General features: G+C 41.9%; 1 pseudogene; it reads right to left on the bottom strand.

Annotated features, from left to right (window-relative positions):
• Positions 1 to 24,148: 24,148 nt before the first annotated feature.
• On the bottom strand, positions 24,149 to 24,851 carry LOC147888473 (uncharacterized; annotated as a pseudogene).
• Between the last annotated feature and the right edge of the window lie 651 nt (positions 24,852 to 25,502).

The following is a 25,502-nucleotide window of genomic DNA, read 5'->3' as shown; positions in this document are numbered from 1 at the left end:
ACTCCTTCATAGACACTTTCACACTTAGCTCAAGATACTCTACAAACCATCATTAGACACAAAGGCCTACAACTTTCAGTAGAGACATGATATCAGAGATTCAAACACACAAAGAGATGAGCCTTGAGATGGCTTCACGCTGATATAAGTTTCGTTGAAAACAGACAGACGGTTGAAGAGATATGGACAGTTTACTAGAAGAGGGTAAAAACTGTTATGAAAACAAACTATTAGACACAGAGACTCATAACATTTTGCAGCAACATTTGATTCAAGATCTAAGCACATACAGACATGCGCCTTAAAGAGAGCTTCGCACTGATATATGTTTTGTAAGAAACAAAGTAGCGGCCAAAAAGTTATGGATAGTTTACTAGACGGGGGTAAAAACTATCATGAAAACAGACTGTCAGACACAGAGACTCATAACTTTTTGCAACAGTATCTGATTCAAAATTTGATCACACATGAACATGAGCCTTGAAGAGAGCTTCATGCTAATATAAATTTCATTACAATCAGACTACCGAGAAGAAAGTTATGAGCAAAACACTAATAGGGGGTCAAACTGTCATGAAAACTACCCTCTCCCAGGCTAATTTCGCCTGAGCAAGATGCTCAAGACTCCACCTTCATCAACGATCCACCCCTCATAGATTTTGCCTAGAAGAGGGGAAGAAGTTTGCATGGTGGCTTGGGAAACAGAGGGACATGTGTGCACAGTGAGCAGCCGAATAGAAAGAACTTTTAAGGCTTTGAAAGAAAGAAAAGGGAAGAGACACTCAAGAGAGAGAAAACCTGAAGTGACCTTCATTACAAATAGAGTGAGAATCCACTTCAACACTATAAACACAAGGGAGAAGAAGAGGTTTCATACATACAAGAGGGAGCGGAAGCTCCAAGACTACTCATAGAGAGAGAATAAACTAGAGAGAGAAGGATTCAAGAGTCTACATGAGAGAATATTTACAAGAGGGAGAGAAGGCTCATGGAAGAGGCTTGGGGAGACTAGAGCTACAGCAACATGAGGCCTAATGGTGGAAGAGATTCTCATGAACAAGGGAGAGGAGGGCTCCTTTTATAGAGATTTTGTTACCCTCCTTCACCCATTTACAATTGCTGCCTGTAGATTCCTTTCCCCATCAATCACATAAGCACGTATGTCACCATCCATGTCCTTTTTGGCTACTCTTGCCATGTGTCCCATCAAAAGATGCTCAAGACTCTTAAAATATTGAGAAAGTCAAGAGTCTCCTCACATGGAGCCCATAGGGACCCTGTCTTTTCCACATGTCCACATCCTCCTTATTCCACATAGGAGTTGTAGAAGGATTCCTCTTGACTTCACACTCCTCCACATGCCTTCCACCCGCTTGGCATGTGGCCTCTCTTATATTATTGGAACACATGGGCATGAGCCCACCTCTTTATATGACTCACTCTTCCTATTTTCTAAAAAACTCATAATATCCCATACACAAATAACTCTCACCCCATACCAAGGTATTTATAATTCATACCTATGGTATTTACAATGAGCCATTCCACTCATCCTCTCAATCCCATATAATATCGTAGAAAATAGAAATAAGTGAGAGCCACTAGGCTATCACTTGATACTCAAACCCTTATCAAACATAGAGAAAAACAATATCAATACCAAGTTAAAAATATCAATTTTTAGCATCACATCTTTCCCCCCCCAGCAGATCCTCTCTAGTACAGAGAGGGTCTGCTGGCCCTCATGGTGGTCGAGCATAGAAGAATTTAAGGCGATACCCATTGGTGCATCCGGGTATCACCATGCCATCAACATCCTCAAGTTGAAAGGTTCCATTCGTGAACTTCTTTTTGACTCGATATGGCCCCTCCCATCGGCCGATAAACTTTTTGTCTAGCCGCTTGTCCAGACGGCTATCAAATCTTATTACCAAATCTCCTTCTGCAATATCTTTCTTCTTGCGTAATTTGGTGTCAAAACGGGCCTTGCGCCTTCTTTGAGAAGATTCCAAGTTTTGTAAGGCCTGTAATCTGCATTCATCCAAGGCTTCTAGCTGTACCAAGCGTTGAGCATAGGCATCCTCCTGTCCTTCTATTCTTGCAACAGCTGTGCGAAGACTATGTATCTCCAATTCGATGGGTAAAATGGCTTCTATTCCATACACTAGTTGGAATGGTGTAAACCCAATAGCTAGCTTGTGTGTGGTTCTGTAAGCCCATAAAACTTCTGCCAAGTGCCTATCCCAATGCCTTTTCTTGGTGTCAACAAGCTTTCCCATTGAATTGCACAACAATCCATTTGTTTTTTCAACCAAGCCATTACATTGAGGATAGTATGGCGTGGACATGCTATGATTTATCTTTAGCTTATGCACCACATCTTCAATTAGTTCATTTTTAAAAGAGGTTCCTCCATCAGTGAGAATTTCCAAAGGACAACCAAAGCGTGAACAAATTTGATCAAAGAGAAATTTTGCAACTGTGCTTGCCTTGCTATTGACTGTGGCCTTGGCCTCTACCCATCGAGTCGCATAATCTGTGGCCACCAATAAATAATGCTTGCCCTGGGATGAGCGAGGGAGTGGTCCCACAAAGTCCAACCCCCACCTCTCAAATGGTCCATATGCTGGAATAGGCTTCAAGGGCCCAGGAATCAACTGTCGCCTTCCAAACTTTTGGCATACTTTACAACTTCGACACCATTCATATACATCCTTATGGAGGCGTGGCCAAAAGTATCCTGCATTAAGAATTCTCCTAGCTGTGCTTGCTGAAGCAAAATGACCAGAGCATTCATGACACATTTCTAGGATTCTCCTAGTCTCCATGGGATGGACCACCCGACGGAGCACCTTATCTTTTCCCAATTTATAAAGAATGTCATCAACAATAGTATAGGGACAAGCCTTCCTTACCAATCTCTGCTTCTGTGCTCCATTTCTTCATACCTTGTTTCCACATCTGTAAGCTATCGGCTGGCATAATAGATGGGTTGCATTCTACCTGCCTCTCCTTTTTGTAGCAATACAGCACCAACTGAATGCAAAGATACACTTGGATTTACATAAAAGTCTTGAGACCAATCAGGGGGCTTCAATATTGGGCCCTTACTCATGGCCTCCTTAAGTTGCTGGAAAGACTCTTGTTGCTCCATACCCCATTGGAAAGAAACTCCTTTTCTTGTCAACAAGTTCATGGGATGCACTATCTCTGTGAAATAATCACAAAAGCATTGATAATACTTGCTCTTTCCTAGAATTCTGTGAACACCAGTGACACTCTCAGGACTTGGTAATGCCATGATTGCTTGAATCTTGTCAGGATCCATTTGCAGGCCTTCTTCAGACACAATATGCCCCAATAAGACTACTTTTGTTTGAGCCAAATGACACTTGCTAGGATTTAGACACCCTTTTGCTTCATCAATCCTAGCTAAGGCCATCTTTAACTTCTCCATGTGATCTATGCACCGAGAATAAATGCAAAAATCATCCAAAAACACCCGTATGAACTTTCCCAAGTAAGGCTCCAGGACTTGACTCATGAACCTTTGAAATGTAGCTGGTGCATTGGTCAACCCAAAAGGCATCACTCTATAAGCAAAAACTCCCCAAGGTGTGACAAATGATGTTTTCTTTTGATCTTCCTCCCAAATACGAATTTGAAAGTACCCAGAATACCCATCACATATAGAATACATCTCATGCCCTGCTACTTGGTCTAGTATTTCATCTTGGAATGGCAAAGGAAAATGATCCCTCTTAGTGCATGCATTCAAAGGACGAAAGTCCACACAAACTCGCCACTTATTTCCTTTCTTTGGTGTGACAACTACAGGAGATATCCATTCTGAATCATCAACAGGAAAGATGAATCCCACCTCAAGTAGTTGTGTTACCTCTTTCTTTAGTGCCTCAGCTTGGATCACCCCCAATCGCCTTAAGCGTTGCACAACTGTCTTGCTTTCTGGCTTCAACTAACCTGTGAATAGCTTGTTGCAAAGAGACATGGAAAATCATCTAGCATATCTAAGTACTGGAGCTTCTCACTACCTGATAGAGAATCACCAAGAAGCTCTTCATTGTGTTGGCGTCATTTAATGTGCTCCACATCCTCCACATGAAGTGTCTCTACAGGATCTTCTTGCACCACCACCTTGTTCCTTCTTGACTCATCCCGATCAGCACCAAGACAAAGACCAAAGGCCACTCCTTCCACCTCACCCTCTGAGTTGGACTCCTCGGAGCTACACCCTATCTCTTCTTCTTCATCGGTTAAGTCAGAGCTTGAACTCTCTGATGTTGAAGACTCCTCCTTGACAACTTCCTTTTTGCGGCTTTTGATGTTGTAGCGCACCTTCTTATCATTTCCCTGCAAAATCAATTCTCCAGTATCCCACTTTTGAACAGCCTTCACCTTGCGTAGCCAAGGCCTTCCCAAAATCAATGGATAGGCACGTGCATCTGGCTTGGTAGGGATCACCTGAAAAGTAGTCGGCACAGAAATTCCACATACATCCACTTCTAGATTCTTCACAACTCCCAAGGTCTTAACCCTAGTGTTGTCAGCCAATTTGATGCGATAAGGAGAGGTAGTACTAGAGTATTTTAAATCAGCATCAATCATGGTTTTCTCACTCATGACATTAATCGATGCACCTCCATCAATGTACACATTAGAAATCACTTGACCATCAATGATCACATCAACCACAGGTACATCATCACCAACATCTATATCTACCTTTTGAACAACAGGATTGGCACTTTTCTTCTTTTTCTTCTTTGACACCCTTGTGCTTGCTAGTTTTCCCCATTCCTTCCTTAGTTTTGGAGACATTTGAAGCAAGTAATTGACCAAAGGTGATATGAGCTTCCTTTTCTTTAAGGTTGGACAACAAGTCATAGCTTCCAATTCCTTGTCCTAAAGGAAAGTCTGACTGGCTAATTCTCCTTCTAGATGCCTTCTTTTTCTTACTACGGTGTTCCTCTTCCTGATGTTCCTCATCTACTTCTTTCTTGCTTTCTTCTTCTTCTTTTGCTTTACCACGCCCCTGTTTAGCCATCATTACCTCTCTTTCCTCATCCCCTGAAGAAGCTTCTAACAAGGATACTTGTTTTTCTTCTTTCTTTCTCAATCTAGGAACTCGGGGCGATAGTGACCTTTTTCATTACATTCATAGCAAGTGACCCCACTCCCATCTCGAGGCCTATCTTCACTCTTTGGTGCTCTAGGTTGTCGTGCATTAACCAAATGCAATTTCAAATCAGCAAACTCTGCCATCAATTGGGAGATATTATGATACTAACTCAGAGGATTTTGGTACCTGAGGAGTGCCCATTACCTCCACCTTAGAAGTTGAAGCTGTTGAAGACACAAAAGAGGATTCGATCTTTAGAGAAGCTTCTTTCTTGGTCGCAATGTGAAGTGCCTCCACGTATGTTGTTGGATCTTTACTCATTACCTTTGAGCGAAGACGAGGCTCCAAAGCCATAACAAATTTGCTCATCTTTAAGTGCTCCATCCCTGAGAGACGTTGAGGGGCCGATGATGCAGATGCCATAGCTCGCAAAGCTGCCCTTTCATACTTTGTCCATAAAGTTTCATATCGGATTGCCAACGCAGAGACCAACTCACCCTCTCCTTGATAGAACCGGTCCAACTGCAACATCAAAGCATTTGGCGACTCCACTGCCCCAAATCTCTGCTTCATTGCTGCCACCACTTGGTCCCAGTCCTCCTTGGTAGAGTCCGGCAAGGTCTCATGCCAACTCAAGGCTACACCTTCAAGAAAATCAGGCAAAATCTCCGCTCGATCCTTCATGGACCATCCAGAAAGCCGGCATCCTCGAACAAAATCCCAAAGATAAGACTCCGGGTCTTCCCCTTGGGTCCCTCGAAACACTGGAATCTTCACCATGATGAAACACAAAAAGGAAACACCAAGATCCAAATAATATCCCAAACAAGATACGAACAAGATCCCACAGAGCCTTAGTATACCAAGACCAACTTATTATGCATAACCACTTGTTGAAAACCCTCCACAATGTGATCCTCAACAAAATTTTCAAAAATAAGTGACCAACCAACACCATGAAAACATCGTGTATACATGCATTCTAGAATCACCCTTCTCACAATAGGAAGTGCACATAAAAGCTTCAAGATATTGTAATCTTCATCATTTTCATAGCAAAAGAAGTTGAAAGCATTGAGAATCACCACTCCATTGTTATAGTCAAAAACTACCCAAAGACTCAACTCTTCTTCACACAAGCTGCCAGTGCATGGCTGCCGGCGTTGTCGATTCCTCGGGGGGGTCACTATGTATAAACCCTCTATATCACGTGCGTTCAAGGCCTATATTTAAAATCCCTTATCTGTAAATTTTTTCATTAATAAAATGTATCCCTTTTCTATACAAATCTGTAAATTTTTTCCAAAACTATTTTAAATAGTCCCTTATGTATATTTATTTCTGGAAATTTTAGGAATAAAAAATATCCTTCTTTTGAACTCACGTGATAGGGTTACATATGATGAGTGACCCCCTCGAGGTCGATTCACCAACATATTCAATAGTGCAAACATAAAGGATATGATCATGGTGACTGTGCGAATAGCTTGAGCATCACCTTCACAATCTTCAAGTTCTCTTAAATGGGTTGCAATCTCTTCTAACGGAGTTCTTCTAGGCATCTTCTTTGTCTCATACAAACACATGCCTCTTCTAGGCATAACATGCAATCAAGTACACCGGAGACCGTTTAGTAAGGTGGGATGAATCCAATACCAAACATACCCGGCGTCTCCACCAAAAGTTGTGACATGAAGTTGGGGGTAATAAACTTCACGCACCTCTTCACTTCCTGCTGCTTTCGAACTGACTGCCAAAGATATTTATCATTGAGAATGGAACATTAGAAAGAAGCTTTTATGCCAAGATACCACACCATACTTTCCTCCCTCAGATGAGAATGAAGATGGTAACATCCTAAGTGATGTTGTAATCAAGCATAGGGAGAAGGAAAGGATCAGCAGAGGCCATAATCTCAGCGAGCCGCGGTCTGCGCCAAAGAGAAGAGCGATACGTTGTTGAAAGAAGATCTTGCGGCTCAACATGACATGAACTGATATATATCATGGAGTTTGAAGGGGCTGATTGGGTCGGATGGGTAGGTTCCGAGGAAACATTGCAACTCCTTCATAGACACCTTTACACTTAGCTCAAGACACTCTACAAACAGTCATTAGACATAGAGGCCTACAACTTTCAATAGAGACATGATATCAGAGATTTAAACACACAAAGAGATGCGCCTTGAGATATGCTTCGTGCTGATATAAGTTTCATTGAAAACAGACAGACGGTTGAAGAGATATGGATAGTTTACTGGAAGAAGGTAAAAACTCTCATGAAAACAAACTATCAAACACAAAGACTCATAAAATTATGCAACAAAATTTGATTCAAGATCTAAGTACATAGAGACATGCGCCTTAAAGAGAGCTTCGCACTGATATATGTTTCGTAAGAAACAGAGCAGCGGCCAAAAAGTTATGGATAGTTTACTAGACGGGGGTAAAAACTGTCATGAAAATAGACTGTTAGACACAGAGACTCATAACTTTTTGCAACACTATCTGATTCAAAATATGATCACACATGAACATGTGCCTTGAAGAGAGCTTCGTGTTGATATAAGTTTCATTACAATCGTACTAACGAGCAGAAAGTTATGAGCAAAACACTAACAGGGGGTCAAACTATCATGAAAACTACCCTCTCCCAGGCTAATTTCGCCTGAGCAGGATGCTCCCTCAAGACTCCACCGATCCACCCCTCATAGATTTTGCCTAGAAGAGGGAAAGAAGTTTGCATGGTGGCTCGGGAAATAGAGGGACCATGTGTGCACAGTGAGCAGCCGAATAGAAAGAACTTTTAAGGCTTTGAAAGAAAGAAAAGGGAAGAGACACTCAAGAGAGAGAAAACCTGAAGTGACCTTCATTACAAATAGAGTGAGAATCCACTTCAACACTACAAACACAAGGGAGAAGAAGAGGTTTCATACATACAAGAGGGAGCGGAAGCTCCAAGACTACTCATAGAGAGAGAAGGACTCAAGAGTCTACATGAGAGAATATCTACAAGAGGGAAAGAAGGCTCATGGAAGAGGCTTGGGGAGACTAGAGCTACAGCAACATGAGGCCTAATGGTGGAAGAGATTCTCATGAACAAGGGAGAGGAGGGCTCTTTTTATAGAGATTTTGTTACCCTTCTTCACCCATTTACAATTGCTGCCTGTAGATTCCTTTCCCCATCAATCACATAAGCACGTATGTCACCATCCATGTCCTTTTTGGCTACTCTTGCCATGTGTCCCATCAAAAGATGCTCAAGACTCTTAAAATATTGAGAAAGTCAAGAGTCTCCTCACATGGAGCCCATAGGGACCCTGTCTTTTCCACATGTCCACATCCTCCTTATTCCACATAGGAGTTGTAGAAGGATTCCTCTTGACTTCACACTCCTCCACATGCCTTCCACACGCTTGGCATGTGGCCTCTCTTATATTATTGGAACACATGGACATGAGCCCACCTCTTTATATGATTCACTCTTCCTATTTTCTAAAAAACTCATAATATCCCATACACAAATAACTCTCACCCCATACCAAGGTATTTATAATTCATACCTATGGTATTTACAATGAGCCATTCCACTCATCCTCTCAATCCCATACAATATCGTAGAAAATAGAAATAAGTGAGAGCCGCTAGGCTATCACTTGATACTCAAACCCTTATCAAACATAGAGAAAAACAATATCAATGCCAAGTTAAAAATATCAATTTTTAGCATCACAACACCATATTTTATTATACTATTGCCACACATACAAACACACACTCATATTTATGCCTTTTTCCTTAGACAAATTTATCCATAACAGTGACTATTTCTTTTTTAGATAATTTTTACCCCTGCCCAGTAAACTGCCCATATCTTTTCGACCGCTTCTCTATTTCTTACAAAACTTATATCAGACGAATCCCATTTCAAGGCGCTTCTCAATATAGGATTGAATATTTGATATCATGTCTCTACTAAAAGCTATAGGCCTCTATGTCTTATGATAGTTTGCAAAGTGTTTTGAGCTAATTGTTAAGGTATCTATGGAGGTGCAATGTTTCCCTAGAATCTACCCATCCGAGCCAATCATTCCCTTCAAATTCCTCGATATATATCAGTTCATGTCATGTTGAGCCATAAGATCTTCTTTCCACAACGTATCGCTCTTCTCTTTGGCTTGCTGAGATTATGGCCTCTGCTAATCCTTTCCTTCTCCCTATGCTTGAGTACAACATCATTTCATTCTCATATAAGGGAGGATAGTATGGTGTGGTCTCTTGGTATAAAAGCTTCTTTTTAATGTCTCTTTCCCAGTGATGAATGTCTCTATCACTCAGTTCAAAAGCAATAGGAAGTGAAGAGGTGCGTGAAGTTTATTACCCCCAACTTCGTGTCATAGTACTCAACCATAATCTTTTGATGCAACCTACTTGCCTCTACATTTAGAAATGTACTCTATTCATCCATGAGAGCCTGTAATGGAGTTTGTAATTCTGTAAAGTTTGATTGTGGAGGAGGTGGCATTGGAACCTATTTAGACCTCTTGATAAGATAAAATGTTAGCCCCCAATATTAGGTTGTACACTTCATAAAAATATATAAGTATGGGCTCTTTGCTTTCATCGTAATTCCCACAACCATGCTAGAAGTTATATCTTTCTTAGAGAAGCTTGCATTCCATGGCTCCTCATTTTGCTCCATATAAGTGTAGCTCAGTTTTTCTTTGAATGAGAAACCAAACTTTTCTTCCCATGTGCATGTGAGTCCACTTCCCTTCAAAGTTATTAGGGGCATACTCTTTCCCATTGAAATGTAACGTGGTGCTAGAGACAAAAGCTCTAATCTCTTGAGAGTGCTCCGTAATAATTGAAAACCCTACATGAAAAATAATTCACAAGGCTTTAGATACAATGCTTCAATAAATTAGCCAATAAGGCTTTAAAGTGCAAACTGAACGACAATATATTTTGCCCATCATACTATAATGTGCCCAATCTGAAAGACAATGCATTTTACCCATAGTGTAATGTGCCCAAGATGAAAGACAATGCATTTTGCCCATCATACTATAAGCTGTAATGTGTCCACTAATACAATTATGTGTGTGTCCATTTAACAAAATCTTTGAATGGATGATCAAAAAAAGCCTCAAAGGCTTTACAAGGCTGAATATATGTACATAAATTAAAAAATATATTCAGCTTTACAAGGAGATGAGAAAAAATAAAACTATGATGTGTCCATGATTAACAATTACATTGTGCCCACTGAAACTCTGCCAACTGAAGCTCTGACTCTCATGTGTCATTTGTAATCTATCATCTAAAACTTTGCTCGTAGGGTTGTGTTATGAGTGTGAAACTGCATGTAAATGCAAGACTAACACTGATTAGGAACTAGTCAGGAATTTCTTAGCATGGCTTTTATTGGTTGTTTTAGAGTTCTCTCCTCTATGGATAAACTAATCTATGCTAATCTAAGCTATACCAACCGTCGAATCAAAGAAAGGCAAGAAATAATTTCTTTATCATAATCATTTTAATAGGATACCTACAAGATAAGAGTTATACACAAATTTTGATTCTTTTCATATATAATTAAAGTATATTTAATTTAGTAAAAAAAATTAAAAAAAATTAAACATACTTTAATATACATTTAATCTAAAATGAATTAAAAATTCAAAAATATAAATACATTATTTAAGACATTTAACTTACATTAAAAAATAAAAAACAATTATATATTAAAATAATTAATTTTGATTTAAATAAAAAAAAATATACAAACTAATGAAATAAAGATTATGTAAACACATAAATTATAAACTAAGGTAAAATATTTAAAAATAAAATGGTGAAATGGTAGACATCCAAAAAAATCCTTCATTTTTTCTTTATATATATATATATATATATACACACTGTTATGGATAAAATTGTCTAAGGAAAAAGGCATTAATATGTGTGTGTGTTGTATATGTGGCAATAGTATAATAAAATATGGTGTGCATAGGGCCCAAGGTTGAGGTGGCAGGGCATGACCATGTGCCACCCTTCCATGTAAGAGGACCCATAAGGTGTGTTGTACATAATCCATAATAGTAATATTATAAAATACAAGGTGGCATGGCTCCTCCATGTGCCACCCCTCCACCTAGGCTGCATTTAGTGAGATATGGCTCAAAGTCCATGGGAGAAGCAATATAAAATAGGTGGAGATGGATATTATATTGAGTTATACCCTCCATATGAGATAGGCCCATGTGGGGGAGGTATAGAAGGACCAAGAGAGCTAGTTAAATAATGGGGAAAGTAGGATGAGGTGGCAAGATTCCTTGTGCCAACCCTCCACTTGTCCTCCTAGAGGTTTGAACATATTATAAAATTGGAAAGAGACCAAGGGAGTATCATAGACTTGAGATATGGGGCTTGATTTATGTGGAAAATTGAGGCAAAGGGTTGTCGCACACAATTCAGAGTGCGTAACCACCTAGCCCACATGGGAGACTTTTCCACACACACCATGCATGTGGGAGGATACATTAATGTGGAGAGACCCCCTCTTTTGGCTATAAAAGGAAGGGGCTATTCCTTGATGAGACACGCTCATTCTTGTAAAGCCACCTAGCTAGTATTTTGATATTTCCCTCTCATCCCTTCTTTCAAATAAAGTATGGTTCTCTTCCCTTGATGTCTACATCTCAACATTCCTCCTCCTATCATGTACATGCTTCTCTTCCCCCTCTCCCTTTCCCCTTGTGTCATAGTCTCCCTTTCCCTTCCCTCCACTTCTAATTCCTTTTTCACTCCTATGACATCCCTTTGCCGTCTTGATCTCCTTTTCTTTATGGCCTTTGAGTGTCGCCATACTTAGCCTCTAGCCTCTGGCCTCGATTACTTTTCCGGCTAAAAGTTTTGGTGTGGCTGCTGGGATACGAATCTCCACGGCTGGTGGCGAATCTTCTATTCGTATGGGTTACATCAACAAAACTATACCATCTGTGCTCTTTCTAAGCTACTGCGTGTGCATTCGATTCGTGCGTCTCCTGCGCTCCAGTTCTTTGGATTGCTGCGACCTCTGGTTGCGGACAGTTTTCTGCGCTCATCTACGTGACAGTTCTCTGGACTGCTGCAACTTCTGGTTGTAGACAGTTTTCTACGCTCACCTGTGCGACAGTTCTCTGGACTGCTGCGACTTCTGGTTGTGGACAGTTTTCTGCACGACAGTTCTCTGGACTGCTTTGGTCGCGGACTGTTTCTGAGCCCCTGCAAAAGAGTAATACTATACCATCTGTGCTCTTTCTAAGCTACTACGCGTGCATTCGATTCGTGCGTCTCCTGTGCTCCAGTTCTCTGGATTGCTGCGACCTCCGGTTGCGGACAGTTTTCTGCGCTCATCTGCGTGACAGTTCTCTGGACTGCTGCGACTTCTGGTTGCAGACAGTTTTCTACGCTCACCTGTGCGACAGTTCTCTAGACTGCTGCGACTTCTGGTTGTGGACAGTTTTCTGCACGACAGTTCTCTGGACTGCTCTGGTCGCGGACTGTTTCTGAGCCCCTGCAAAAGAGTAATAGCAGATCCCGCGCCCCCCCTATCTCTTCTCTTCTTCTTATTCTCTTTCTCTTCTCCTTCTCCTCTCCTCTCCTCTCTTTTTATTAAAGAGTAGGATTGGAACCCAAGACCTCCCCCTTCACAAAAGAAAGTCTTATCATTGGGCCAACAAGTTGGAAGTGGTAAAAATATAATGATTTTTGTTCATATATTGAAATCGCAAGAGCTGTAACTCTCTAACCGTAAGGAGTTTGCTCTTGCTGTAAAAAGAAAAAATACTTCATTTTATGTGCTCTATCCACATCTCTTGCTAGATTGCCGATTCAGAACGTCTCCAAGCTCACTTCACGAATGCACGCCTCACGAGAAGGGTGGACATTTATGTCACTTCTCGACGTGTTTAAGGAATCGGTGCCTGTTCCTCCGCACCTTACGGCTACCAATGCACGAGATGTCTTCCTTGATCTTCATGTCGACCTTCAACGGCTGATTGTCCAGTGCATTATTGAAGGAGATGACGGGTGGAATGATACACTGTGGATGATTCATGGTGAAGAACTACTGATACGCTGGGAGGATTTTGACTTTACTTCTACTCATTGTGCGGTGATCGTACTACTTGCTGCTTCAGAGGTAATTAAAATGGTGTCCTTCATCGAAGGTTGGGATGCTCCCCAAGCTTGGGGGGAGATTTCATCTGCCTTTTGATTCCTGTGGAAAAGCTCGTCCTAAATGGTTTATTTACAATCTCATTACAAAGGTTTCTAGGCCTCGGCTATGGTTGGTAATGTTTCGACCAAGGAATCCATTTGTACCTAATCAGCCTTTTGTGCCTCATTTCGAGCTTCAAATTGTAATTCTTTTTGGGCTTAAGATAAACTATCAACAAAGGATTGCAAGTTTATTTGGTGCTGAACGTCTGGCTCAAGTGTTGAATTCTCCCCACCCTCTCCTCCTACCTATCTTGGACTACCGAGAAACTTGGGATGTCCGAATTTTAGTCTTGGTGTGATGACATCTTGGATTCTTCAATTTGATGGAGCTTACAAACCTTTGACCAAGGCGGCTGGCATGGGTGTGAAGCTCACTTCACCGGGTGGTGAGGAGTATTGTTACAGCAAGTCTTCACCTGCAAGTACTTGCAATCAAGCTGAGTACTCGGTGCTCATTTTTGGGCTACAAAAGGCACAAGAACATCATGCCAAGCAATTGGAGGTGCAAGGAGATTCTCAACTAGTGTGTGAACAAGTTAGTGGAAGGTGGAAGGTGTGGAGCAAAGGCTTGGTTCCACAACATCAACAAGCCTTGGAACTTTGCAACCAATTTGAAGAGGTAAAAATTCAGCATATCCCTCGAGCTCGAAATCTTGTTGCTGATTTCTTGGCACGTGAAGCTTGTATTTCAATCACGCATGACGCGAGTGGAAGCGCCACCCCAACAAAGCCACAAGCCATGAAGGAGGGTGATCATTTGTAAGGAATGCAAAAGTTGTGGTCATCATGAAACTAAGTGTTGGGCATACTTGATACGAGTTCACCGACTTCGGCAGATCATCAGGAGGGTTCTCAAGGACATTGCTCAAAAGAAGGATGCCAGACCGCACACCCCTTGAAGAAATAGCATGGCGACTACAAGAACTGGAAGAAGCTGAAGGTGATGTGCAAGCTCTCCAACTGTTGACATTTGTCATGGCATTCTTGTTTGCCTTGATGAACAACCTCATGCAACGCCGCACCTCTAACCCTCGCGTGTAATGATCGATGTGATATCATGAGGGTTGGTCCTTTTAAGATTGTCTATGTGCTATTCTATGCTGAAGATTCTTCTCGTCGTGTAATATTTCACACTACACCAGTCACACCCTACCCTGCCTATGTGTGCTTTTTGGATGTATCTTCACCCGATTTTCAGTTCAAGCTTCCTCTTACTATTGTTCGTCCATAGATAAGCCCCTCTTTTCCATCTTCCAAGCATGGCTGACATTCCCGTGTTTTGTGGACGAGTAGAAGAAAATCCAAATGAGTATCTTGTGGCTTTCAAGCGCCGTTGTGTTTCTCTCAACTTTCTTACTGAAGACAGATGGCTATTGGTTCTTCCCACATTTCTAGAAGGTTTGGCTCAAGTGTGGTATGAGAAGCAAGCCAAAGATGTTCGCCAAAGCTGGCCAAGGTTGACAGTAGCAATGATTGAGTATTTCGGCAAAGAAGAGGAGCCGGAGAATGTGTACCTGCAGGTGGCAAATTTGAAGCAGTAAGAAGGTGAGACGGCGCATCGATATGTGGATCGAGCGGCCGTGCTCCTGGACCGTTTGATTGCCACACAGGAGGACAATGCTGGGTTTCGAGCTGGAATGACTCAGCATGTGCTGGGCTACCTTGTAGCAGGAGCGAGTGATGAATTCTGCCTCAAGCTTAAATGGGAGAATCCAGAAACTATGGTGCTAGCACATGAGATTGCTCAAAAGTTTGATAAAGTTCAGTCTGCTTCAAAGAAGACGATTGTCCCTCCGCATCCCTCTCCATTCCTGCAACAACAACCTGGGGGGTCTAACTTAGGGGCATACCCCCACCCCTCATCAGGGATGTATCCACCGCCTCCACCTCAAATGTATGGTCCTCCCTTAGATGCTTACCCTCAACAAGGTGGATATCCTCATCCTCCGCCTCGAAGATTTCCCCAGCCTCGCCCACGAGCTCCCCTCCTCTCTACTCCCGTGGCCCCTCCAACTAAAGAGGCCCCCCCTGCAACAGAACCTAGAGTCAATGACCTAGCCAAGGCCCTGAATGATCTTCAGCTTGAGATGGTGGGCATCAGAAATCAAGCCAATCGCCCTCCAAGAGATCGTGCTAATGTTGTATGCTACGAGTGCCACTAGAAGGGTCATTATCGCACAGAATGCCCCAATATTCCAAGGGTGAATCTTCTAAGTGAGTCGGGCACTGAGGATTTTGATGTGGAGATCCTTGATCTCAGGAAAAGAACTCGTGCTACCTCGGACCCCTCTCCAAACCGTGGACCGCAAACCGTGGACCGGGCTGCCCCAGGAAGAAGGTGTCCTTCTCAGAGCCCTCAGATGCTGAGATGGCAGACCCACCAACAGAGAAGACTAAAAGATCTCGCAGGAGTAAGTGGTCACCCTCGGATTTTCCCATCGGCTCAGGGCAAGAGGACTATTCGGTCATTCAGGACCTTGCTCATCGGTCTTTGAGCATCACACTCCCTCAACTAATAGCATTAAGCCCTAAGGTGAGACATGAGCTGCAGCAAGGTCTCTCAACAAGGAAGAGCAAGAAAAAGGGAAAGGTACGAGAGGTATCTTCTATCTCTGAAGAAATTGATCGGCACTCACACACAGTAGATGTCATCATAGATAATTGCCGTGTCAAAAATGTGTGTGTTGATGGGGGAGCTGCATGTAATATCATGGTGCCCCGCATCATGAAGAAATTGAATTTGAAATGTACAAGGCGTTCCTCCACTCGAATCAAGGTAGCAGATGGTCGATGACTCGCCACCATGGGAGTCATTGAGGATTTGCCCATCACTGTCAATGGGTTGACCACCACTGTCAATTTCTATGTAGTGGACATTGAAGATATAGGCAGAAGTTACCCAGCCATACTCGGGAGACCATGGTTGAGAAAAAGTGATGCAGTCAGCTATTGGAAGATAGGACACATGTCTTTTGGCTCGGGGGGGTCACTATGTATAAACCCTCTATATCACGTGCGTTCAAGGCCTATATTTAAAGTCCCTTATCTGTAAAAAATTTCATTAATAAAATGTACCCCTTTTCTATACAAATCTGTAAATTTTTTCCAAAACTATTTTAAATAGTCCCTTATGTATATTTATTTCTGTAAATTTTAGAAATAAAAAAAATCCTTCTGTTGAACTCACGTGATAGGGTTACATATGATGAGTGACCCCCCCGAGTCTTTTGGTGCTTCCAAGGAGAAGATCCCGGTGCAACCTGGCGCCATGGAACCGAAAGAAGAAGAGGAGCATGACAGTGATACTCTCTCATCCTCAGTGTCTGAGTCCATGTCTGAGTCCATGGAAGAATCAGACAGGGGGGAGGAATTCTCAGAGGAGGAAGTTTACATGATGGGGGTGTCTCCGACCCTGCCACCTACAGAAAAGATAACAGCTAGTCCTCAATAGCTCAAATCAATGCTTTCTCCAGACCTCACTCTAGGTGAGAAAGATGAGTTTCTTGAAATGTTCAAAGATTTCCCTGACCTCTTTGCAACTAGCTACCACCACCTTCGCCATGTGACTGCCATAGAGCACAAGATAGAGCTGAAGCCTGATGCAAAGCCTGTGGCTCAGAAGTATCGGAGATTAGGGCTCCTACAGACCGATGCTTTGCGCTCAGAGTTGCAGAAGCTTGTAGAGGCTGGGTTTATTGTTCCAGTTCACAATACTGAATGGGTTTCACCAGTGGTAGTCATCCCAAAGAAAAACAAAAAGTGGCGGGTCTGCATCGACTATAAGAAACTCAATGCTGCCACCAAGAGGGATCATCATCCCCTGCCCTTTCAAGACCTCATTCTTGAGAAGGTAAGTGGTCATGAGATGTATACTTTCTGTGATGGTTACTCTGGGTTTTATCAAATCAGAATTGCCGAAGAAGATGTGCTTAAAACCACATTTGCCACACCCTGGGGGACATTTGCATTCAAAGTAATGCCATTTGGCCTCACCAATGCTCCTGCCACCTTTCAAAGATTTATGCAGATGGTGTTTGCTCCTTATTTGGGGGATTTCTCGGAGGTGTTTTTAGATGATTTTTGTATATTCTCATCACGTAAGGAGCACATCATGAAGGTTAGATTGGCCTTCCAAAGGGTCAATGATGCAAATGGCAGTCTCAACCCTGAGAAATGCACCATTGGAGCCACTCAAGGGAGGTTATTGGGACATGTTGTCTCATCCGAGGGCATCAAGCCTGACCCCGAGAAGGTAGAAGCCATCCTCAAGCTCTCCCCACCTACAACCAAACGTCAGGTATGCTCATTTGTCAATCTAGCAGGATACTATCACCGCTTCATTGATCAATATGCTACTTTGACATGGCCCATGACTATGCTATTAAAAGATGGGGTTGATTTCTCTTGGGATGAGGATTGTGATCATGGGTTTGCACAAATCAAGAATGCTCTGGCTTCAGAACCCATTCTACGCAATCTAGACTGGTCAAAGACCTTCTATATCAATCCTGGGTTTGGTGAGCACACTCTGGCAGGTATTCTTCTCCAGCAAGGGGAGGATCAGTTCATGTACCCCGTTCGATTTGCTTCTCGACAATTGCTCGACACTGAGCGATGCTATTCAGAGGCCGAAAAGCATGCCTTGTCTTTGGTGTTTTGCATTGAGAAATTTAAGCATTATGTGGCTGGAAGGTCCTTCTTTATACTCACTGACACTGGTCTTGCAAAGCAGGTTCTTCAATCACCAAATCCCATGGGCCGGTTGGCCAAATGGTTGGCAGTTCTACAAGAATATGATTTCTCTTTCAAAATTGTAAAAGGGGGTTGTTACAACTTGAAGAATGCTTTGATTGATTTAGAGGAGTGCCTTGATGTAACCCTTGTAGTAGCCATAGAAGTTGGGGATCCTTGGTATGGTGGTATCTACAAGTTTTTGACTGCTTTCTCCTTTCCTTCAGAAAGTACTAGCTATGAGAGAAAGAAGATCCGCAGAGATAGTAGGCGCTATACCCTCCTTGATGGGGTGTTGTACCGTCAAGGCATGGATGGGGTACTCAGACGGGCCATTGATGCAGATGAAGTGCCTAAGGTATTGAAGCATTATCATGATGGATTTTGTGGAGGCCACTATGCCAGTGACTATACAGCTAAGAAGATTTTACATGCTGGATACTATTGGCCGACCTTGTTCAAGGATGTCACTTTGTATTGCAAAACCTGTGAACCATGTCAATTCTTCGGTAGGAAGATTTGCATCTCGGGCAACATCACCCAGTGATGTCCATCCATCCATTTCAGAAATGGGGAATAGATTTTGTCGGGCCCTTGCCCATGACTGCTCGCAAAAAGAAGTATCTTTTGGTAGCCACTCAGTATGTCACTAAGTGGGCTGAAGCTATCGCCCTCTCTGCTGCAAATGGCAAGGCAGTTTCAAATTTCATCTTTGAACGTATCTGCACAAGGTTTGGGACACCCATGGAGATAGTCTCTGACCATGGGAGTCCATTCTTAAATGAAGCAGTGGAGTTACTCATGGATCATATGAGCATTGATCATCACACTTCTAGCATCTATTATCCAGCATCCATGGGTCAAACAGAGCGGACCAATGGCCTCCTTTGTAAAACCATGGGAAAAATGGCCGCAGGGAACAGGAGCCAATGGGATCAGAAGGTCACTGAAGCCATGTGGGCTTACAACATCACTCATAAAACATCTATAGGTCACACCCCATTTGAGTTGGTGTATGGTACTGAGGCAATTTTACCACTAGAGATAGAGATTCCGGCCTTGAGATTGGCACAGGAATAGAGGATGATAGAAGATGAACATGTAGAGGCTAGATTGGTACAACTTGAGAAGTTAGATGAAACTCGACGCCTTGCACTACACCAAACAGAGATCCAAAAGAATCGACAAAAGGCCCGATTGGATGCTAAGATTCGCAAGGGATGGGAAAGACACTTTGCTAAGGGGGATGTTGTGCTATGCTTTGATAACAAATTGGACCACCAAATGGATAAGAAGTTTCTGCCACTGTGGGCTAGTCCATACAAAGTCATCAAAGAACGTAGCAATGGGTCTGTACAAGTTCAGGAGCTGCATGAACCATATGGCAAGAAGGTGATCAACAAGCGTTACCTCAAGCCTTTCTTTGTGCGTGATGGTCCCAGGCATGGAAATGCTGTGCATTCCCTGCCTGGGGGGGGGGACTGTTATGGATAAAATTGTCTAAGGAAAAAGGCATTAATATGTGTGTGTGTTTGTATATGTGGCAATAGTATAATAAAATATGGTGTGCATAGGGCCCAAGGTTGAGGTGGCAGGGCATGACCATGTGCCACCCTTCCATGTAAGAGGACCCATAAGGTGTGTTGTACATAATCCATAATAGTAATATTATAAAATGCAAGGTGGCATGGCTCCTCCATGTGCCACCCCTCCACCTAGGCTGCATTTAGTGAGATATGGCTCAAAGTCCATGGGAGAAGCAATATAAAATAGGTGGAGATGGATATTATATTGAGTTATACCCTCCATATGAGATAGGCCCATGTGGGGGAGGTATAGAAGGACCAAGAGAGCTAGTTAAATAATGGGGAAAGTAGGATGAGGTGGCAAGATTCCTTGTGCCAACCCTCCACTTGTCCTCCTAGAGGTTTGAACATATTATAAAATTGGAAAGAGACCAAGGGAGTATCATAGACTTGAGATATGGGGCTTGATTTATGTGGAAAATTGAGGCAAAGGGTTGTCGCACACAATTCAGAGTGCGTAACCACCTAGCCCACATGGGAGACTTTTCCACACACACCATGCATGTGGGAGGATACATTAATGTGGAGAGACCCCCTCTTTTGGCTATAAAAGGAAGGGGCTATTCCTTGATGAGACACACTCATTCTTGTAAAGCCACCTAGCTAGTATTTTGATATTTCCCTCTCATCCCTTCTTTCAAATAAAGTATGGTTCTCTTTCCTTGATGTCTACATCTCAACATTCCTCCTCCTATCATGTACATGCTTCTCTTCCCCCTCTCCCTTTCCCCTTGTGTCATAGTCTCCCTTTTCCTTCCCTCCGCTTCTAGTTCCTTTTTGACCCCTATGACATCCCTTCGCCCTCTTGATCTCCTTTTCTCTATGGCCTTTGAGCGTCGCCATACTTAGCCTCTAGCCTCTGGCCTTGATTACTTTTCCGGCTATAAACACATATATATATGCATATATATATATATACGCACACACACACATATTTTAATAAGTAACCTTCAATAAAAGAGTTATTAAAAAAATTATTCATTTCATATATATATAAAGTATATTTAATTTAGCAAAATATTTTAAAATATATTAAATATATTCAGCTAATTTAAATATACTTTAAATATACATTTATATTCAAATGAATTAAAAATTAAAAATATAAATACATTATTTAAAAATATTTAAATCTAAATTCAATAATACATACAACCTAATAGAAGATAAAATTATAAACTCAAAAAATTAGTTTCAAATTAACTAATAGTTAATTAACTAATTAATTGACCCCTCCCCTTATAATCCCCCTCCCCTTATTCCCTGGCGGTCATGGCCGCCAGAGAATAAGGGGATGGGGATAGCCTCGCCCCTAACAGTAGGTGGGTGATGCCCTTAATGATAGGTGGGGGAATATCCCTGCTCCTAATGAGGGATGGGCGATGAAAATTTGGGTGGGTGATGGAAATTCGGGAGGTCGATGGATATTCAGGCAATGGTTTGGAGTGCAAGGCGATGGCGGTGAGTAAAGGGAGGGGAGTAAGGGGAGGAGAGAGGAGAATCTCTACCTATTAGGGTAAACGACGATCGATTAGGGGAGGAGGAGATCAAGAGGGAAGTAGATTATGAGAGGAAAACGTTGATTAGGAGAAGAAGAGGAGAGGAAAGTGAGAATCGAAATGAGAAGGATTCAAATTTCTAAGGAGTTTAGGAGAAAATTTGCCCGAGAGATTTAAATTTGAAGTGTAAACGAAAAGTGCGGGAGGATTTGAATTTAAACTACAAACAAAAGAGCTGACATCCTCCTAAACAAAAAGCCTAACATTCTCCTAAACATTATTGCATCCTATATTCTTTCATCCATTCCCCATTGAACATGCACGACATTCTCTTTCCCAATTAGATCTCTTACCGACAATAGTACACTGGTAAGAGATCTCTTTCCAACACACTTTTTTTCTTGTATTTTTTAACAATCTGAAACTTTTACCTTGCTCACCAATCCCAACTTCTTCCCACATCCTTCTCTACACGTCACCTAATGTCATACATGGGCCTCTCACGTCCGCTACCCGAATGTCCATCATGCACCGTATGAATGTCCATCGCCATTGCCATTTATCTGTCACATGTTCGCTCGTTCGTCGTTGTTGTCACCCAACCATTCGTCCATCTCATGGTCGCTCGTTATCCCATCGTCCATTTGACCGTCCCCATCCTCTGTCACCCAATTGTCTGTACATCCGCATTTCCATCCGTTGCCACCATCTGAATGTCTGTCCATCCGAATTTCTTTCCGTTGCTCGCTACATCGCCACAACATTGCCTGCCACATCATTTCCATAAGGGGAGGGGAGGGTTATCCCCCTTCCCTTATTCCCTGGTGGCCACGCCCATTAGGGAATAAGGGGAGGGGGTTTATTATCCCCTTCCCTTATTCCTTGGCAGTCACGGCTGCAGGGAATAAGGGAAGGGGATGCAATCCCTCCTTCCATCATCCCTTCTGTCGTCCCTATGCCCTCCTTCCATCATCTCTACGTCATCCCTTTTGTCATCCCTTCCGTCATCTCACCCGCTCCTTTCGTCCTCTCTATGTCCCCTCATTACGTCATCTCTTACGTCCCTTCCACCATGCCGTCCCGTCCCTTCTTTCGTCGTCTCTTTCATCGCGTCCCCTTTGGTCCCGTCCCTCCTTCCATCACGTTTCCCTTTCCATACCTCCGTCCATCCATCTTCCGTATGTCTCATCCTCTCTTTCGTCCTCTTCTATACATCTCTCCCTTTCCCTTTCCATCACCCTCCCTCCCCTTACTCTTCTCTTCCTTTCCCTTTCCATCACCCTCCCTCCCCTTACTCTTCTCTTCCTTCCCCTCCTCTCTTCCATCCCCTCTCTTCTCTTTTCCTACCATCCCTGATTCTTCCATCGGCCATGGCCTCCCTCTCCTTCTCAAAAAGATTCTTTTCCCCTCTCTCTTCTCTCTCAATTTCTATTTCTTAAATATTTAAGAAAGGAAACATGAATATAAATTCTTTATACCTAGCTAAGCTAGCTGAAGGTTTTGTAGATCAGATGTAGTATCTCCTTGATTCTTTCTCTTGCTCCTTCTTGCTCCAATTGATTGAGATAAGAATGAATGAAGAGAAGAAGACCTTTTTATACTTCTTTAGGGCAAATTAAGATTTTCCTTTTCTACCCTTCTCTTTCCTTTTTCCTTTTCTTTCTTTTCACTAGCCTTTTTCCTTTTCTTTCACCCTTCTCTTTCTTTCATACTAAGTGCAATTGTTTTTGAGTAATTATACTCAATTGTTTTCATAATAATTATCAATATTTTTCATAATAAACACGCTCTTTTTTAAACTACTAACCTCACAAATAGTTTTCTAATGTCACCCTTCTCTTTCTTCTGATTAATAAATATCCTACTAAGTACAATTGTTTTCATAATAATTAGACTCAATTATTTTCATAAACAAGTTTTTTGAAACTACTAGCCTCAAAAATGCTTTTCTAATGTCAATTCTTACTCAAAATCGGCTATCCATTGAATCATGCCTTTTTTAAAACTACTAACTTCACAAACTCCTAGGTGTGTTATCCAAACAAGTACTTATTGGATGGGGGCACCACTTTGCACCCAAGTCAATACCACCTAGGTTGAGGTTCTTGCAAAGTATTGTGCCCATCGGATTTGCTTTCCATTGTTGATCAAGAATTATACACCATTTTACATCAGTGTAATGCACATCTGTAAAAAAACACGCTCTTAGATGTGGTATCCAAACAAGTACTTATCGTATGGGCGAGCCACATTGCATGAAACTCAATACCACCTCAATTGATGTGCGAGCAAAATATTGTGCCCATCGGATATGCTTTGTATGGTCGATCAAGAATTAAACATTGTTTTTGCCTTAGTGTCATGCGCAACCATAAAAAAACATGGTCCTAGGTGTGTTATTCAAACAAGTACTTATCGTATGGGTGTGCAACATGCAAAGTATTGTGCCTAGTGGATATGCTTTGTATGGTCGATCAAGAGTTAAACTTTGTTTTTGCGTTAGTGTCATGCACAACCATAAAAAAACATGGTCCTAGGTGTGTTATTCCAATAAATACTTATCGGATGGGGGCACCACTTTGCACTCATGAAAATACCACATAGGTTGAGACACGTGCAAAGTATTGTTTCCATCGGAGATGATTTTCATGGTTGATCATGCATTATACACATTTTTGCCAGTGTTATGCACCACCATCAAAAAACACAGTCCTAGGTGTATTAGTTTTTAACCAAGTACTTATCGAATGGGGGTGCCACTTTTCCTGCAACACAATACCACCTAGGTTGAAGCGCATGCAAAGCATTCTATCCTTTGGATATGATTTGCATGGTCGATCACACATTATACACCGTTTTCCCCCTAGTGTTATGCACCACGTCAAAAAAATGTGCTCCTAGCTGTGTTATGCAAACAAGTACTTATCAGATGGGCATGCCACTTTGACCCTTTGATGTTTTGATTGTCCACCCTTTGTCAAGCAAGAGACTTAGCCAATATTCATCTATATTTTTGCACATAAAAGTTGTTCTTGATCTTCTTAGTTGCATGCAGTCAGAAAAGAAATCAACAAAGCATGAAAATGGTAGAAACCAACTTAAATGGACTTGTTTAGCCCCAGTTTTTGGTTTCATAGTGCATTGCACATCATGAAACATTTTTGACTTGTATGCCTCTACCACTTTTGTAGCTAGCAACGGCCATTCTAGACTATCGAGTGTAGGCAAAGGAAGTCATTCTAGTTTTCCATGCCTTACATTTTTTGTGGACAAGACGTATAGAGAATTGTAGAAATATGTGCCACTTCTTGTTAGGTCAATGGGAATGCAGCCTTCATACTGAAGTTCTGCCACCTCAGAATGGATGACAATCAAAAGACCTGTCAAGCATTGTGTAGGTTCCCACTCTTGAAGGTTGGAAGGATACAAATTTGTAGAAAGTTGAATCCATTACAATGAGACATGGAAACCTTCAAATAAAAATTAATGTAGGTTTAAATACGCTACATTAGGACCTACAATGTGGTCTTTGTTTGGGAAATCCTTCAAGAGACTCCACATTGATCCCTTTGTGCATGAATACATGTTGAATCAAGACCTCTTTGATAGTTGTTCCTCCAGGTTTCATCTTGAAATCAAGGATCCTGGCTTTCCAGTGTTTTGAGAGGTCTTTCAAGGCCTCCCCCTTCAATCAATAGTTTCCATGATTTCCCAATTGCATTGTCACCCATGAATACTTCCTGATACTTGAGGAGTCCATGCTCCTTTCTCATATTTGATGTTATGCAACACAACAAATGAGATACTGCTCCTTGCCTATTTTACCCCACTTTCGCTCACCATCACAAATCTACAATGATAATCAAAACTACTATGATGACAAAATCGGACGTATCGAGAAGGAAGAACAACAATACATACAAGAGGAGGAGCTATGGTGTATACAAAAAATGGGCATGAAAGTTCAAGTAAAAAAGGAGTTACACGTTTTGGTTTGTAGGTAGGTGATCAATCAACATTAAGTGCTCATACAAACAAGTTCATTAGTTTAAGGGGCCAAAAAAATACCATTTTATTGCTCTGCCTTTGACAAAGGAAGCTAGAAAGCATTTTATTATTATTTAAGGGACTAAAAAAAGATGTGACAAGAGGAGTTTTATATTGTTTTAGGACTGGCATGATGGGTTTTTAAAGTTTTCTTAAGATGCAGAGTATCTACAGATTGTGGTCGGGTTTTTACAGAGGCCCACAACAAGGGAAGCTCATTCGAGTGTTTTCA

Source organism: Dipteris shenzhenensis, chromosome 21 (genome assembly GCF_047967505.1).
Source record: "Dipteris shenzhenensis isolate YYH24624 ecotype China chromosome 21, Dip_SZ_1.0, whole genome shotgun sequence".
Lineage (NCBI taxonomy): Eukaryota > Viridiplantae > Streptophyta > Polypodiopsida > Gleicheniales > Dipteridaceae > Dipteris > Dipteris shenzhenensis.
Note: the sequence above shows the minus strand (reverse complement) of the source record. Positions and strands in the feature narration are given on the sequence as shown.